Below are 18,804 nucleotides of genomic sequence, written 5' to 3' on the forward strand. Positions count from 1 at the left end.
GCGGATCAAGAAACGCGATAGGCCTAACGATCAGTTAAATGTCTGCACCATCGTTCAGGAAACCTACGTCTGCCTGCTGATGAGAATTTGCACGAATTTCCACACTTTTGCACATGTGCAAAATCATTACCAATTGATGACAACAAATAGCAGTTTAAGACTTTGCAAGTGTTATAAACACGGACAATTCTTGTAACTACAAAATTGTTTTTGCTTAACGTTTTTACACGCCATAAAGCTCAAATGAGACAGGCGAGAAATGCCGTGACACGATGTAAACAAATCTTCATTTCGGTTAGGGTCAACCGAAATAGCAAAACTTGTTACATGAAAGAACAATGTGTCGGATATTGTCCCCTTCGCTCTTAGATAGTCTTCAATTTGTCACACATTGTAGGATGTTTTAAGTTTCATAAGCACAATCTGAAGGCCTACAGTATCTTGTTAACAGAGCAAAATATTCGAGGAGTAATATTTTTTATTCAAACGGAAATATTGTCAGTGTCAGCAGTTGCCTATCATGCAATATCCAAGTATCAAAATAAGTTCATATGAGTGCCTATAAAACCATGCTTTAAATATTTCAGATTTTTTATAAAGAGTTGCATGGGACTTTGAACTGAATTACCTTCCTCCATGTTGATCGAATACGAAAACTATGTGAGAAGAATAGTGACTTTCTGGAGTATTGGACGGAGTGAAATAAAGTGTATATCTTAATTACGAGAACATTATTTGAAGTTTTGTTACCACATAAATTATTCACATATAATGGTACATTTTAGGAGTAATATTACAACTGTAATTTTGATTAATTCACTGGAAATGATAGCAAGGTATGTTTTAAGAATCTTGCTGTTTTTAGTAAACGTGGAAGGGTAATAAAATTAATAATAATCTAATCAATAATAAATAATTATTCAATTGATTGACATATCAGATTTTTTAGATTTTAAGGCAGAACTAGGCAAACAAACACCATACATATCATGGCAGGACAATCACTTGGTATTAACTTAGTTTCTTGGCTCCTGCTTTTAGATGTTTTTTTAAATAATACATTTACTAATAAGATAATTCTGAAAGTGATTGCTAGTATCATGACTCATTAAAGTTATTTCAACATCCAGAAAATTTGAAAAAGCAAAGGCTACGTTTTGGTCAAACCCTGGTCAGGCATTATCCAGTCCTGGAACAGAATAACTTAAGTTTTTTTAGGAGGTTACTAATATTTGAAGACTGAGCCAAAGCTAGTGTTTATTAAGATGGTGGATTTGGACAAATTGTTCAAGGTTTGTTGATGGTTATTTGCAAAATGAGCTTCATATTAAATTGCACACTGGTTTGTAGGAGGTGAACGCTTCAGGGCATTTTCATGTCTGTTTTCCTAAACCTTTGTTATGACTTTTACCAAATTTTGAATCAACTTTATTATAATTGTTATGACACCAGTAAGTATCTCAGAAAAGGAAATAGATCAAAATCAGTGTTATGTCCTCTAGGGATATGGTCTCAGATCTAATAAAACAAAGATTATCATTGTTTAATTAAGAAGCAATAATGTCAATATGTAATTGTACTGACAGAAGGCTTTGAACATAGGATATATTCTTTGCACCTTATTTACACTAGTAGTTAGCAGTTAAACATCTCTGATGAAAAAACAATAGATCTACATTTGTATTTTGTGTAACATTCTATTTCAATGCTAGTTAATTGTTCGGATAACTGTGGATTCTCTGTTCCAAAATTTTGCATCACATGTTTCCTATTTCTGGAAGATGGGTCAGCTAGTGTACAGGTGCAGACAGTATCTTGGATCTGCTTTGTGTTCTGGTGCTGTGACATACCTGTACATAAACGCTGGCAGTTCATGAAGTCCAGTATTGTGGAAGTTTGTATGTAAATTAGGATTCCACAACAAAGTACATATAGAAAAATTAAATGGAAATGATGATTAAAAAAAAAATGATTTCCTTATATTCAGTGTCATTTTATCATGGTGTACAGATTTTGAAGAGAGAAACTTTACTGAGAGTTGCTGCAGATCAGCTGTTGAATATTTGCTTCTGGGTATGTCCAGATACGTCCATGGAAACATATTGTTTACAAGCCCAATTACCTTTTCCAGATTTCCAAATAAGATCAAATAGATTATGCTGTGATTGATTTGTTTACATTAATTGTACAGACAAATAAGGTGCATGAAGTAGTAGACGGGAAATAGTTTCTGCTTTTTATTTAACATTCTCTTAATTCATTAAAAGATAGAAACCCATGTTTTCAGATTATTGAACTAAATTTGAACAACGCCAACGGATAAGTAAAGGCGCCACGCGCAGTGTTGATAAACTATTTATAGATACCGAAACGATCTGCAACATGAACATGTGGTTGTGTTCACGAGTTTTAAAAATTATAAACCCAAACAACAAAATTCAGTTATCTTTCCCCTGCTAATATCTGTGACGGTGGTGAATAATTGCCAGATAGATTAATTGATTCGAAAGAAATTACGCTTCCTACAGTCTCAGCAGCTAGTCGAGACGCTTTTTCATCGGGCATGTAACTCATTTTCACTCGCCAGTTGTAATCTGCCAGCTAAAATATATTAAAAATCACATACGTATAACTTGCCTCTTTATATAACATTCACAAACGACGGATACCAAAGTATCACAAGCAGAATTCGCCAACAACGTTCGCAATCACGTAACGTTTCGCCGGCGGTGACGCCATTGTGATTTGCCAGTGGTTGTCCCCCCTAAAGTCAAAAACGAAGTGGGCGGGGCTTATCGGCCGGGACTGGATCGGTCTATTACACCAGTTCGAGTCTCCAAAATGTGTACAATGTGCGAAGCCCAATTTACATGTAAGTATCCGCCGATAGTTATAATGCTGGAATATTGCTAAAAGCGGACTAAAATCCTACTCACCCATTTAACATGGGGTGTTATGTATAGAGAATCTTACCCGAGTGTCTTTTGATATCAAATATATCACCACATATTGATAAAGTTACAAATATCCGAGGCTTGCCGAGGGTATTTTTACCTTTATCAACGAGTGTTGATATATTTGATATGAGAAGACACGAGGGTGAGATTCTATTTATCATAAAAAATCACTCTCTGAACACGGTTTTGCCATTAGACTTGCAGTGCAGTGATGTCATAGCGTTGTGACGTCATCAATTTCATGACGTCATAGCATTGTCATGGCATTGTACAAAATCTGTTAAAATGATATCTCCAAGGAGATAGCGTATGATCTCACACATGCAATATCGCCTATGGAACACAATTTTGGATGATAAATCTTAGTTTCAAACTCATATCTGCATACCACATCACCTGATGTGAGATAGAGTGTTGACTTCAGTGAAATATCGACATCTTTTGCCCGATAACATTTTTCGGAGTTAACAGTACCATGATGAAAGATTTACAGACGGTTAGGGAATATTTACAACACATCTCTTCATGTTATGAGCTCATCTGAATATTTAACTTCGTGTTACTACAGCACGACGCTTGCAACACATACAGAAAAACCGTATGTGTTTGGTATGTTACACAGTTCGTCACCTTGGTCAGAACCGTGTTCTTGCAGGAACCTCCAGTTGGAGGTGTGTGGAGCTGGGCGTCCTGGAAGTGTGCCAGTGTCGGTGCCTCTGACAGGATCTAATCGTTTTTTATCTCCTGTTGGCTTGTACAGTCATCCTTCAAATGTGACGCTTCCTTCACCATTACGTAGTCTATCGACTCCTAAGTGCTGTATCTTTCGGAGCAGACCGTCTATGTAAACAATATTTGATGGTGTTGCCTGACGAATGAATGGTTCTACATGCACACACAGGAGAAACAGTTCCTGGTTTTGTATCGTGCATGGGTGTTTGGGTGATTTAAGGTAAGTCTTTTATTTACTTTCCTGTAAAACGCTGTTGTTCTTTAAATCCGTTGTCAGTGCGGTTGTTGACGTGTTATGGTGTCGTTCTGTGACGTTTCCAGGACAAGCTGCATTCTGTCATGGGTCGATGTTGTGGTGTCAGATATGACTATTTACTTTTACACTTTCTTTCTGTTAAGATTCTTATGGAATTCAATTTGTATATTGTACGGATGCGAGTGAATGTAGGTGTGTGTGCGAGTGCATTTGCATGTCTGTTGGGAATATATATGGTGGTTATGGTTGTGGGTGTGGATAAGGGTGTGGATGAGGGTGTGGGTGTGGGTGTGGGTGACGGTGTGGGTGACGGTGTGGATGAGGGTGTGGATGTGGGTGACGGTGTGGGTGACGGTATGGATGAGGATGTGGATGAGGGTGTGGATGAGGGTGTGGATGAGGGTGTGGGTGTGGTGTGGATGACGGTGTGGATGACGGTGTGGATGAGGGTGTGGGTGTGGATGAGGGTGGTGATGAGGGTGTGGATGAGGGTGAGGGTGAGGGTGTGGATGAGGGTGTGGGTGTGGGTGACGGTGTGGGTGTGGATGAGGGTGTGGATGAGGGTGTGGATGAGGGTGAGGGTGTGGATGAGGATGTGGATGAGGGTGAGGGTGAGGGTGTGGATGAGGGTGTGGATGAGGGTGTGGATGAGGGTGAGGTGAGGGTGTGGATGAGGGTGTGGATGAGGGTGTGGATTAGGATGAGGGTGTTGGTGTTGATGTAGGTCAGGGTATGGACGTTGGCATGGGTGTGAGTCTGGCTATGGTTGTGATGTTTGTCTGATTGTGGGTGTGGGTGTGGGTAAGGTTGTGATGTGGGTTTGGGTGTGGATGTGGATATGGGTGTTGGTGTTGGTGTTGGCATGGGCGTGGGTGTACGTGGATGTTGGTGTGGATATTGGTGTGGGTGCGGTTGTGGATTTGGGTGTGGGTGAGGGTGCGGTTGTGGATTTGGGTGTAGGTGCGGATGTGGATGTAAAGTGTGGGTGTGGATATTGGTGTGGGTGTACATGGGGGATGTGTTTAGTAACTTCGTTTCTTTGGGACAATTTGTTTGTAAAAGAAACAAATAGAAATCATAGGACCAAAACAGCTTCTTCATCTTCCACTTCTGCCACCACTTCACATCTTCATCTTCACGTCTACCTGTTACGATCAGAAACAACCATTACCCTAACACCAGATCGTGGTTAGGCTATATCTCCACTGCTAGACTAACACGTAGTCTCTGAAATATATAATATTTTAATTGACACAAACATACCATTTAAATTGTAAAAGGTGCCCCAGGGAGTCGGGACATTCTTAAAATTTCGGAAAATCAAGGCTTACTCCATTTAGGGCTTTTGCATTATAGTAAAGGCTGGATAGAACGAAAAATATTATGGTTCAGAGACTATGCGAAAGGCTACTTTACTATAAGCAGTGTGACCTCGGGGTGGCGAATGATGGAAGGTCTGAAGTTATGTAACGATAATCACGCCAGCTGTAGGAAGATTATACGTCATTAACGGGAAGTAGCCAAGTGCACCTTCTCTCCTGAGGCGAAATGTGTCTGTTTTGAAGTACTTAAAGTTTTATTAGATAGCTTCGCAGGTGAGGGTTGTTCAAGAACATGGGTGAAGAAGAAATTGTGTTGTATATAGCATATGCAAATTGTAGGGTTATAGATGCGTTGAAAGCGAGTTTGTGTCGGCGTATAGGCATGTGGTTTTAATGGTGATGTTAGATAATGATGTTCGTGTTTTGACATTAAACTATAATGTCCGGTAAACGTAAGTATACACCTGTGTTTGATGGTGGCTGGAATAGAAAAATTACAAAGAGGTTATTTAACAGTGTTGAAACTCATAGGGTTGCCGGTGTTTCGACCTTATGTTTGTTTCTTTGCCAACTGTTTTCAGACTATTAACCTTTTGATGACTTTTGTTGGTCAAGTCAGTTTTTATGTGAATGTTATCTTCCGCCAGTTTATGTTACACGACTGACGTCTTAATTGTCACGCGCGTATCCGTTAAAAGGCGTCGCTTGTAAACAAAGTTTCGTGTTGCAAGGCTCGTGTCGCTATTATCCGCGATGAGGATACTCTTCATTTTATCCCCAGGTAGTAATTGAAGTAAACAATGTACACAGTCAGTCACTCCAGGTCGCATGTGAAGTGTCTGTTCCCTGGTCATCTGCTTAAATTGATACCGATGTTTGTTGTATGATAATGGTGATTATTGTGATATAATTAGGCCACAAATGAATTATTTGTTGGGGGCTTCGAGTTTGAGGATTAAAGGTCACAATAACAGTGTTTTAGATGTATTGCAGCCACAATACGCTGTTCAGAGTTACTTCCCTTTGGTATGAAATCAATTAGCGTTGTTCGAATCCTTGATCAAAATGATTATGTCTCTTATTTCGGGTGGGGTGGAGGGTGGCGATTTAGTAGGGGGTAGGGTTGGGGCGGAGGGTGTTACATTTTCTAAGACCTGCATTATGTCGAGATTCAATTTGCATCATTATAATAACTCACTCACACACTTTAAGTCAAAAGTGACACAGGTTGTTAAACTTTATTGAAACACAAGAACATCACCTGTCCAAGAATCCTGACACGACAAAGGGAGGCAACTACGGTTGCGCCATCCCTACAGCTCCAGGTCATAATGACCCAGGTATATAGGAAGCATATAATCATGAAGGCTGTGGAGCAGGTATACCGTACAGGGTGATGTGGTCTCGGCTGCGGCATAGTTTTATCAATGAAAGGGGTCTGTTTTCTATTAATATTAATTTGAGATAAGCTTTCTATTTGCTTCCGCTATGCCTGTGATAACGAGATGCAGGGGGTACACCACATCATAACAAACAGCACTTCATATACAAGAAAATATTATGTTCATACGCGTAGTGTTATCAAATACTACGTCACAAAACGGTGAGGTGAGGTGAAATTGGGTTTAACGTCGTGCTTGAGAATATTTCGCTCATATGACGACGTACATGCGTGTGTATGTGTATGTGCGGCTGCTTGTACTAGCCCAGACTTAAGCTGGTTTTATAGTGCTATCCCACTGAGATACGATGCCGCAGTGAAGCATGAATACCCCACCCAGACACATTATACTGACTCCGAGCCGACCAGTCCTTGTTGTACCCATTAATGCCGAGTGCCAGGCAGGGACCAACAAGTACCATTTTTTAACGTCTTTTGGCATGACGCGGTCGGGGATCGAACCCGCGACCTTCCGCTCTCCGGACGGACGCTCTAACCACTACACCACGGAGGCGGTCTTGCAAAAAGGTACTTCTACTACTTTTTCTTCTACTGCAGTACTTCCTGGAGGCGGAGGGCGTTGGGGTAGCCTAGTGGTTAAGTCACGCCGAAGACCCGGGTTCGATTCCCCACATGGACACAATGTGTGAAGTGTCACCCGCCGTGATGTTGCTGGAATATTGCTAAAAGCGGCGTAAAACTAAACTCACTCACTCACTCCTGAAGGCGGGGGAAGTACCCTTGTTCCTTTAATTACATATTTAAGCTTCTTATGAATAACCCTGAACTCGATTGTACCATTTCAATTATACTTATATCTTTGAGCATGTGTTTATAAAGTACTATCAAATAATCGTGATACCAGTAGTGAAAATCAGCGAATCCTGCTGCACAGTGGCACCCGTCATAAACATATTCAAGGGTGTGTCACCTCATACACAACACGGGAACGTTTGGTATCAGCCAAAACAGGGAATTCCATCGGACATCGCTAAAGCGTCATATTTGAAAATTTTGGAAATTTCGAACGAATATCTCATCTTTGAAGATATACAAAAAGGGGCAAATATTAGTTTTACAAAAGCAAAGCAAAAACAAGAACAACAAGACCACAAAAATCTCATTGGATTTAATTTTGAAAGAACAATGTCTGAAGGTAACAACATAGGCCATCATTAGTTTGCTGTAAGTAAGATTGAAGGATCTCTTAATAAGTAACGACGAAAATAACTTACTAATTATATACTACCATCTTCCTTTGTCTGTCTATTTCTGATTTATTTGTACATTCAGGAAGTGAATCTGATCACCTGATTCATGTATTTCTCGTCTATCATCTTTTGATTCTCTACATATAGCCCAAAGTGAAAATGTACCTTCCTCTGACCCAACTGTGGAATCCAAAAGGTCAAAAGATGAGTTTAAACATGCAGTGATAATTTCCCAGCTTCCTGTAGTTTGAGAAATTAGAGGGAAATTGCTCCACTTCATCATCCTTGACATTAATGCGTCAGTGGCAGAGTTGATGGACATTATGACATTATGGGGGAACCACTTTTCGTTGTGTACGTCGGAAATTACGATATTACCAAACAAGACAGCCTGGATTGAACGAGATTGTTTGACTAAAGTGGAGGAAATAGGTAGTTAAATTTATTACCGGGAAGAAAAACAGCCATAAATCTTAAAAACTATTTTGATTTGAAATCCCCCCAACATATTTCGAAAGAGATATACCGAAATATGAGCACATCTTAATTGGCGATATTAAACGTACAGAGAAGAATTGTATAGCGTATTGGAGTAAAAGTGAACCATTGTTGCCTTGGTGGGAAATTCTTGCCACATCTGTTTATGTTTGGCATGGCAATTTTAAGAATTTTTAAGAGAAAGAAATAGCAATATTTTTTGCTTCAGATCCCATTTCATGTAGCGACATTAGAAAGGTGAATGCTTTGCAATTAGGAACATCTTGGAGTTGATGTTTCACGGAACATGAACTGACATATTGTTTTATGCTGTTTTGATAAGTGTTCTAACATTAGAATGACGATACCGTTATTTTAGGAGCTTGATGCTTTGGGCTTTGGGAGAATATGATCAGAGGTTAATGTCATTATCCATGAATCTCTGTCTTTGAATGATCGATTATTATGCAACTGTGAAACATATATTTGTATTCCTTTGTCCATATATATGCAAAAAGTCAAAGCATCGACTTCATGCAGTTTTCAATTATTTTCAAAAGGCTTAAAGAAAACTGTATGTTTTGCATTATTATCCATGAATTATAGATTCGTGAATATTCTAAAGTAAACACCTGTGTAAATATTTAGAGATGTAAATAAGATATTAACTAAAAGACGGATTCTGCGGAGGAGTTCGTCAGGGATACATATTAAGATCCACCTTGTTCATGTTTTATTCATTTATACTTTCTTAAATATAATGGTTTATTTATGGTAGAAAATATTAAAGATGACGGTATTAATGGAAAATCAAGAAAATAAATTATTATCCTCGTTTACTGATAACTGCGTTGATGAGACAGTTCGCAGGTTGTAAGAGGGAAATGCCTTTCAGTAGGTCTATGAGAGACATTTAGTTTAGCTCAATCACAAATAGCCCAACACTGAAAACACTATATTTATCTCTGAAGAGGCATCGTGTAACGTATGCCGCCGTCGTGGATCAGACCACCGACTCTCCGATCTTCACATAGAGTCTGATCCACCGACTCTCCGATCTTCACATAGATGCACTATCTTTTGGACCAAGGACAATGATGTGCTCAACTGGTGACAGATGAGGGGTTATCACACATACAGATTGTCCTGAACCAGAAACATCTGCATAACTCCAGCAACATGTGGTCTATCGTGTTGTCTGCACTATGTGACATGTCGATGTCGATGTTCTGCCGTCCTGTTTAGGCGTCATGCTCGGCTCCTCGCTCAGATGTAGTAGATGTGTAGACAAGGAGGGGATGTCCTCGTATCTACGTCTCTGCTGATGTTGCGGGCTTGGAGAGCAGCCGTCCTGAAGCTGTGTTGACGATGTGCTGCTTCGATCCAACAATGTTGTCATGGTTCGGCGGCCACAACGGTGAAGAACAAACAACATTTGAACAACAACAATGTCATTTCCTTAACATTTCCCCTGAAACCAAACCATGTTTTGATACTTGAACATCACTATATTCACATGACCATACTTCACTCGCATTTAGACACACTGAATCTATGCATTACACACGGATCGAAGACGATGAAACTGGCAACCTAAGCAAAATGAAGCAATCGTATGAAGGCTTTGTTCTCCTCCATACATCAATATTATGACGCAAATAATGTACTGCTTCAGTCCAAATTGTATATTTTTGGTTTCCCAACTTTTTATATGTGACCCATGAAGATCCGGGTTAGATCTTCAGTAGCCCATGCTTATCGTAAGAGGCGACTAACGGCGTAATGAACAAACGGGTGGTCAGGCTCGCTGATTTGGTTGCCTAATGTCATCGTATCCCAACTGCGTAGATCGATGCTCATGCTGTTGATCACGGGATTGTCTGGTCTAGACTCGATTATTTACAAGGCGCCGCCACATAGCTGGAATATTGCTGGCGTAAAACTAAACTCACTCACTTTTTTAAAAATGTAACCCACATGGTGATATCTCTCAGCCTGAATGTATTGTTGCACATCATATTCGTGTTTTTCTCACTTCTAGTTTGGCGGTGGGGTAGCCTAGTGGTTAAAGCGTTCGCTCGTCACGCCGAAGACCCGGGATCGATTCCCAACATGGGTACAATGTGTGAAGCCCATTTCTGGTGTCCCCCGCCGTGATATTGCTGGAATTTTGCTAACAGCGGTGTAAAACCATACTCACTCACTCACTTCTAGTTACACCACTTGTATAACACGACGAAATGGATTGTTGTTATGGCATAATTGTCACGTGTTAATTGCAGTCTACGAGCCTTTCTTTAAAGTTTTGCATCAATATTTTGTTATTTATTTGTCACGTTTAATGGCTAACACATACGTTTGTTTACGCGGGCAAGAATTTGCCTCATGTGTAATGGTTTGTTTGGAGGATGATGACATTGAAATTCAGAGAAGGTTCCAGCATCACCGCTTCAGTTTTTTCACTTCAGTTGCAAATATACCATCTGCAAACATTCCACGTAAACTAGATTACGGTTTTCCTTTTACAAATGGATGTTCATTCAATATGCTTAATGACACACAATGTTGTATTTCGCTGCCAGAGCTATATAGAACTCTTGCAAAAAACACCTTCTTGTACGTCATTCTTAATATGATCCTAAACGCCGCGAAGCTCTGTAATAACAGACTAGCACTTTGGCAATGGCTAAAAATGGACAGAAATACATATCCAAAACATCATTATACATTTATTAACCTCTTTCCTTTCGCTGATCCACGCATACCAAGCTTTATTCTGAAAACAAATACTAGAAATTGAAACGCTAATCAAGACGAAAATCGGAGTGCTCCATATTCTGAAGTTAGTATGTGGAATTCCTGCGGTTGCACAGAAGCAACAAGCCTCGCTAAGTGAGAAAATGCCCTTGATATCCGGAGTCGTGGCATTACTGACAGGAAGGGAAAGAATAGGCAGCAATTACCTCACATTAGCTGCAGCAGACTCAATATTCGACAACGGTTAATTTCCGAGTATAGATGAGGCTTTTTACGATCCCCATCCAAGCGAATGGCTCCTTGATTCGTTGTGATTTTTCAATTCGTTTAGTTTGTCAATCGTAATACGAGGTTGTCAGATTTCTGAGAAATATTCACCTACTGTCCTGGCGATGAGTGTGTTTATTTTGTCAAGTAATTTTCTCGATGGTTGGAGGATGGTCAGAGAAATACAAGACCCCTGTCTTAGCCGGCATTATCTTGTCTGGCCTAAATTTGATCTCATTTTCCCAGACAGTTTGTCATGAAAGGTCTGATGTAGCACGCAATGTGACGTGTCTTCCAGTATAGCCAGGCATATACATTTGAGTTGAGTGTGGTTTCGTGAATGAAATGACAGATTAACAACAGTAATGCGATAAAATGGCGGTCCTTAACATGTGAGGCCGCCTCAACTGTTTCATATTTAGATCTATGCATAAATATTCAGAGTGACAAAAATATCTCCACAAAGCTGTATGACAAAAGGGATGATTTCAACTTTCCAATAGTCAACTTCCCTTTCATGTCGGGCAATACTCCAACAGCTCCAGTCTTTGGTGTTTACATTTCACAACTTTTGAGGTACAATTGAACGTGCTCTTTTTTATCATCATTTCAAAGGGCACCATACCACTCTAGCTCAGAAGTTGTTTGATCAAGGTTACATCATTCAGGGCCTCAGTAAAGTTTTCAAGAAGTATTATGGTAGACATGTAGAAGACATTTCGCAATTTGATGCATCAGTGACAATAAAATTGTCAGATGCAAATCCCTATTTTGATTAATACCATACGTTCCTGAATTATTTCAGGTGCACACTTGACACTATAGACTTAGCATGTCCTACCGATGGGGCAGGGTACGCTCACGTTTTCGCGAACACCTGGTATTATCACTATTTCATAGATGTATAAACACATGCCATGTCGTCGTGTCGCATAGTGACAATCACTGGATTGTCTGGTCCAGAGTCGATTTGTTTACAAGCAGCATCATACATCTGTAATACTGCTGAAACAAATATACTCATGCCAATAATGGTTGTCACCCCCTTCAATTTTTTTAATTGGAGAGGGGGTGTGGGGTGGTTGTGTGAGGTGTGTGTGGGGAGGGGGGGTGACAACCATTATTGGCATGAGTATATATGCTCATGCTATAATCACAGTTGTACAATCGACTCTGCTTTTAGCAGAATTTTCTTATGAATGTTGGAAGGGTTTTGTCGCTTCGATTAGTAATGTGTCCCAAGCTTGAGGTTTGTCAAAGGTGACGGATTGTATAGCCCTGCACGATGACTGCAGAATATATGTATTTTAGCAGAGATTTCTCATGAATGTTGGAAAGGGTTTTGTCGCTTCTATTAGTAATGTGTACCAAGCTTGAGGTCTGTCGAAGGTGACGGATTGTATAGCCCTGCACCATGACTGCAGAATATATGTATTTCATGAACGCAAAACCATTTCAGGTTATAAGAAAGCAAGACTAGTCACTGGTACCTCCTTTGAGTGGCGAACCGCCTCCGTGGTGTAGTGGTTAGAGCGTCCGCCCGGAGAGCGGAAGGTCGCGGGTTCGATACCCGACCGCGTCATACCAAAAGACGTTAAAATATGGTACTTGTTGGTCCCTGCCTGGAGCTAGGCATTAATGGGTATAACAAGGACTGGTTGGCTCGGAGTCAGAATAATGTGTCTGAGTGGGGTATTCATGCTTCACTGCGGCATGGTATCTCAGAGGGCTAGCACTATAAAACCAGCTTAAGTCTGGGCTAGTACAAGTAGCCGCACATACACATATACACGCATGCACGTCGTCATATGAGCGAAATATTCTCAAGCACGACGTTAAACCCAATTTCACCTCACCTCCCCTTTCTTTTGTGTGGCATTTTAGAAGTTGGGACGTACAATATTGAACATACTTTATGGATAACAACATATATTATTTCGTGAGTGAGACGTTTCGATACAGATTCTTGTACCTTTGTCAATCAGGAATGCATAAAGTTTGTTCAATATTAGCGAATTTTATTCCACATGTATAGGAAGACGATAAAGAAGAAGAAATGCTGTTATTTAAACATTCCTGGACTATATGTAAGTTTAGTTGTCGGAGTGAACCGGTTTGCAAAATGGTGACCTTCTGTTCTGTTAAAACATTTTAGTATTTTTTAAGACTTAAGATAAATTGACATAGAATAGTTAGATCCTTTGGAATAAGATCTTCCGAAAGATTAAACACTACCACTGGAACGAAATGAGATGATCTTTTGTCAACAAAATAAGAGGCGATCCTTTAAGAGATCGTTTAGAACTTACTAAAACATTATGTACAGAGTTGCTTCCCCCTTGCCCAATAAATGCAGACTCACGGGTTGTTTGTTGCCTGGAAGTTGTGATCATGTTTCCCTGTCACAGATTGTCTTGTCCGTACTTAAATAATCTACCAAAGAATATTATTCAACCATTTCAAAAGTGTACACATTGTTATTGTGGTTGATAATATGATGGTATTCCTCGGGACTGCAGATTTCCTGAAAAACATATTGTTACGCACGGTCGGAGTGTTTGTCGCAATACATTTACATTCTCGTCAAATATGTTAACTTATATAACAAATACAAATACTTAGTTTAATCTATTCCGTTATTCTATTCGTTGCACGAGATGGCTAAATGAGCCAAATTCGAATATGTACATTAGTGGTGTTCTGATTAATTGAAATAATCGAAGATTGGTCGCAGTGACCAAACGACCAAGCAATCGATCACATTTTCTCATAATCGAACACAAACGATTTTGGAACTACTGTTTTAGTCTTTGAAACTCTTGTCGATGGAATATATCTTCGAAGTTGTCAGGGCCTGAAAATGTGTTTAATTCTTACAAAACTCACTTCACTAACTGAAAAGTCATGACTTAATAATAGTTGAAGACTCTGAGTAGTTTTTGTTCATTATATATTAGTCATCACTTTAAAGTAGCAAGTTGCATCATGTTATATTTATCTGCAATAACAACCTGAATAGAAAAATCTGAGAAATGACGATAACCAAATTTTTTCGATGATTGTTTGTTGGTAATGAAGCAGTCATCAATTGTGAGATTTCAACCAATTCCCAACACTAATGTACATTGACTACATGAAGTTCTCTTCGATATCTGTGAAGTTACATGGTAACTACAGGAACACTGAATCCACTTCGACAACCAATGCGGCATCGTGAACATTATATCACCTTCTATATACGGTTAGCAACAGCATGGCCAATTAATCAGCTTCGAAATAGGAAGTGTGAAAAAAGCTGTTCAATGCCACGTCATGAACAATAAATCGAGATGGTGTTGGTAACAGCATGAACAAATAATAAGCCTCGAAATAGGAAGTGTAGACATACATTTTAATGTGACATCTTAAACATTAGAAAAACTTCGAGATAGGGTTAGCAACAGTATGAACAATGAATCAGCTCTGCAATAGGAACTTTTGAAAAGCTGTTCACAGCGACATCATGAACATAATGTGTATTTCGAGAAAGGCATAGTATCAGCATGACCAGTGAATCAAATATATCGTTTAAGCAGCGTACACGTATGTAATATTATACACATGAGTATAAATTAAACACCGAATGATTCTAAATGCAAATATTGGTCCAAACAGGTCATAAAATGGCATACTGGATATACTTCACACGATATCACAAAGCCATTAATTGATTGCATGTTCCAGCTGCTGCTGCTGCGAAGGCGTCAAGCACTTTAGGACATATATGTCATAACTGTAGAGTATGTGTACTACAATTTTCTGAACTGATGTAAAAGGCGACAGTAATAGGAATTAACTTTTTTTGCTATGTCAAGACATAGACTTCGAGACAATATACGATGGCAAGTATTTAGTAACTGACTTGCATGGCGCAGGGATATTTTGTCACAACAGCGGTGCTAACGTGAACATTTACCACACGGTTATTGGTCGAGTTGTGAGGACGGTCGTAGCCATCGGGAATGTAGAAGATCGTTCTAAACCTGGAAGACCGAAAACGACCAATGACCATGTTGGCGGAGTCCTAATTCGCCTGGTAAAACACAATCCCATGACCCATGGTCAAGAGGTGGGGCGGCAATGGACAGTGGGGGTCAGACTCTCCACCAGTAGCCTACCATCTGAAGGAGGCCTCGGGCTGCTGGGCGAGAGAGCATGGCGTTGGGTTCATCATTCTGATGAACGTCGCTATCTTCTACACGTTGTCGCATGTTGACACATCATAACGGGGCATATCATCAGAGATTATCTATGCAGTTGCATCCTTATGGAGCAGTGATGGTGTGGTGTTGCATTTCGTATTATTGCAGATATATCTCATGACCGAAACTCAATGACAGCGTTATCGACAGGAAGCTTTTGAAACCGCTGTAATGCCACATTTTGATAAAACATTCCCTTGCCAGTGTTCCAATATTAAGATGACCACACTACACTTCGCCGTTCTCGAGCCACCATAGCCCATTTGCAGCGCCATGGAAACATTACCTTTACCCGCAAGAACCCGCGATGTGTACCCTATTGAACATCTTTGGGACTATGGACGCCAAGTTCGAGCTAAATCAGAGATTCTCCTGTTCCAAATCTACAGGAATGGCTTGGGATTCCGGAACTGAGAATTCGACACTTAAATTCCAGTGTGAGAAGGAGACACCAGGTACTGAAGTGGTCATCAGTGGTGGTTCATACAATCACAACAATCATTATATGAGAACTGAGTGACAAGAGGCGACTAACAGGATCGGCTGATCAGTCTTGGATGACACATGTCATCGTAGCACAATTGCGTACATCGATTGCTCATGCTGCTGACCACTGGTTTGTCTGGTCCAGACTCGATTATTTACAGACCGCCGCCATATAGATGGAATATTTCTGAGTGCGGCGTTAAACAACGAACATAAATACCAAAGAAAATACAATATTTCTAAGCATGACTACTTCACGAACAGCTGGTATATCACTGATTGATCCGTTCATAGAATTTCCACAGCTATTTTCCCTTTACATCAAACGGAACTGGTATCTGAGGATAGTCAACACTGGGTATTCTTTTGTCCTGACCTTCTGTTGCGTTCATATAAAGCTGGTTAAAATCAAAAATGGAAATCTGATCAGCACATGTCGCAAAACACGCAATAACAGAATATAAAGCCTACATACAATTTGATTTAGCATATTCGTCGATTATGTTTATGCATATTTCAACCACAGGGCAGCTGTTACTAGTTTCCAGTTGTTGCGCGATTCAGATGATGCATACAACTGACTCAATCTGTATATTCACTAGGGCTGCGCAATATAACCGGTTTACCGGTATTTACCGGTTCAGACATGAAAACGATACGTATTGCGATACGCTGATCGAAAACCGGTATTTTGACTTGCATTCGGAAAACATCGTTACACTCGGAAATCTTTGGGTATTTCCTTGTTTCAATGTGCCAAATATTATTCACATTTTTATGTTATCATGCTTAAAATGTGTTATTAAAGCTTAATCAAACATAGTGATTTTGTTGTGTGTTTGCTCTATAAATCAATCAGTAACTCGATTATAGTAGTTTTTTTTTGTTTAGAAATACTTCATGCAATATATTGCAATACATATCGCAATACATGCTTTCACATCGCAATATATCGCAATATGAATATTCTCTGCAATACCCATCCCTAATATTCACAATGGGTACTACGCAAAGCGAGTTCATGCTTATTTACTTCCAAAACAACCGTGACATCATCCGCAGACCTCAAAGACATATGAGTCGGTCCAGGGACTGTTGCCTTTCTCCGAGACCCCAGAGAACAATTTCAAAAGAAGTCGGACTCAAGCTTTGAATGATTGTTCAAGACAAGATTGCCTCAGCTCTACATCATGTTGGGTAGTGACGGAGGTGCTGGCTGATTAGCAATGACATGTAAACAGAAACGAGGACTCACACTGACAAAATTACAAGAAAAAACAACAAATTGTAGCCGTGAAAATTTGGTTGAATGCAAAAACTGTCTCGAGCTGCTTATATTCATTCATTCATTCATTCATTCATTCATTCATTCATTCTACCCGTGAAGATCCGGGTAACAATTGATCTTCAGTCACCCATGCTTGTCGTAAGAGGCGACTAACGGGATCGGGTGGTCAGGCTCGCTGACTTGGTTGACACATGCCATCGGTTCCCAGTTGCATAGATCGATGCTCATGATGTTGATCACTTGAATATTGCTGAGTGCGGCGTAAAACTAACCTCACTCACTTTTTCATTCATTCATCTGTAAGGTAAAACATCTATGTTTGGGACTACATGTAAGTTTTCGTCAACTCGTGTGATTCCGAGAAACTGAGCATTGTTGAATAGTCTGGTTCTCTAGAGTCGCAACTAATCCTCCACGTGTAGTGTGAGGTAACATTATGTTTCATGCATCCATCTGCATTTGTCTTGAAGTATTCACCATTAAAATACGTAATCGTATCCAAATGTGTAAATCGGTGCTCATGATATCACTCACTCTCTTACTGACAAACAGCCGTCATTTAACTGTCATTTAAACAACAAACAACTTTTGAAATATTTACAGTTAAACGACTAAAATTCGTACATAGCAACTCTAATATACCGATACGATAGAGGCAGGCTGCTTCATTGGGTTGTCGTTTTATCCTTTATTTAATTTAACCTTGAAAAGTGCTCGGTCCTCTTAAAGATTAATCATATTTGGAGCGTTCTTGTAACCAGCATTTCCGCACTTATAATGAAAGACAGATATGCTTTTTTGTTCATGTTTAACACGGAGAGCGCTTTCATGTGACGTTTTATTTCTTGCCCAAAATCATTCTCCTCAACAGATTATTGTTTTCGACCTAATATAAAATGAAAAAGTACTATGATAATGAACACTAAGAGTTCTTCATGTCTGCAATATTGATAGATCCTGCCTAAAAGCTGTTTGGCGTTCGCTACATGTCTTTTGAGAACACATAAATCAGATGACATTTTCTTGCAAAACAAGAGAAGAAGACACCTAAGGACGCGTTAAGCTAAGATAAAAGAACATTTTAGGATGATGTGTTGAAGAGCAGTTATGAAACTTTCGCCTTGCCTGCGTGTTTACAGATCTTGTTGGTTTGGTGAAATGGTGTTTATCGAATTGTTCACGATTATATTGAGTGTATATGTGGGTATATGTGTATTTTTGTATATGTTAGTTTGATTGTGTACATGTGTGTGTTTGCGTGTACATGCAGTCCTCTGAATACAAAAGATGACTTTCAAAACAATCATTTTCCCCCAGTTCAATCATCTCTTTTTCAATAAAAACAAACCGTTCTTGTGTGTATATGTAC

General features: G+C 39.6%; 1 protein-coding gene across 1 annotated transcript in view; it reads left to right on the forward strand.

The window, feature by feature from the left end:
- The first annotated feature begins 3,762 nt into the window (after window positions 1–3,762).
- The window catches only part of LOC124258627 (metabotropic glutamate receptor 3-like), a 164,624-nt gene continuing 149,582 nt past the window's right edge, over window positions 3,763–18,804 (forward strand). The window contains exon 1 of the mRNA XM_046692699.1: window positions 3,763–3,909. The gene's annotated coding sequence lies outside the window, so the exon portion shown is untranslated. The remainder of the gene's footprint in view (window positions 3,910–18,804) is intronic.

Source organism: Haliotis rubra, unplaced genomic scaffold (assembly GCF_003918875.1).
Source record: "Haliotis rubra isolate DU_JTF1 unplaced genomic scaffold, ASM391887v1 Scf7, whole genome shotgun sequence".
Lineage (NCBI taxonomy): Eukaryota > Metazoa > Mollusca > Gastropoda > Lepetellida > Haliotidae > Haliotis > Haliotis rubra.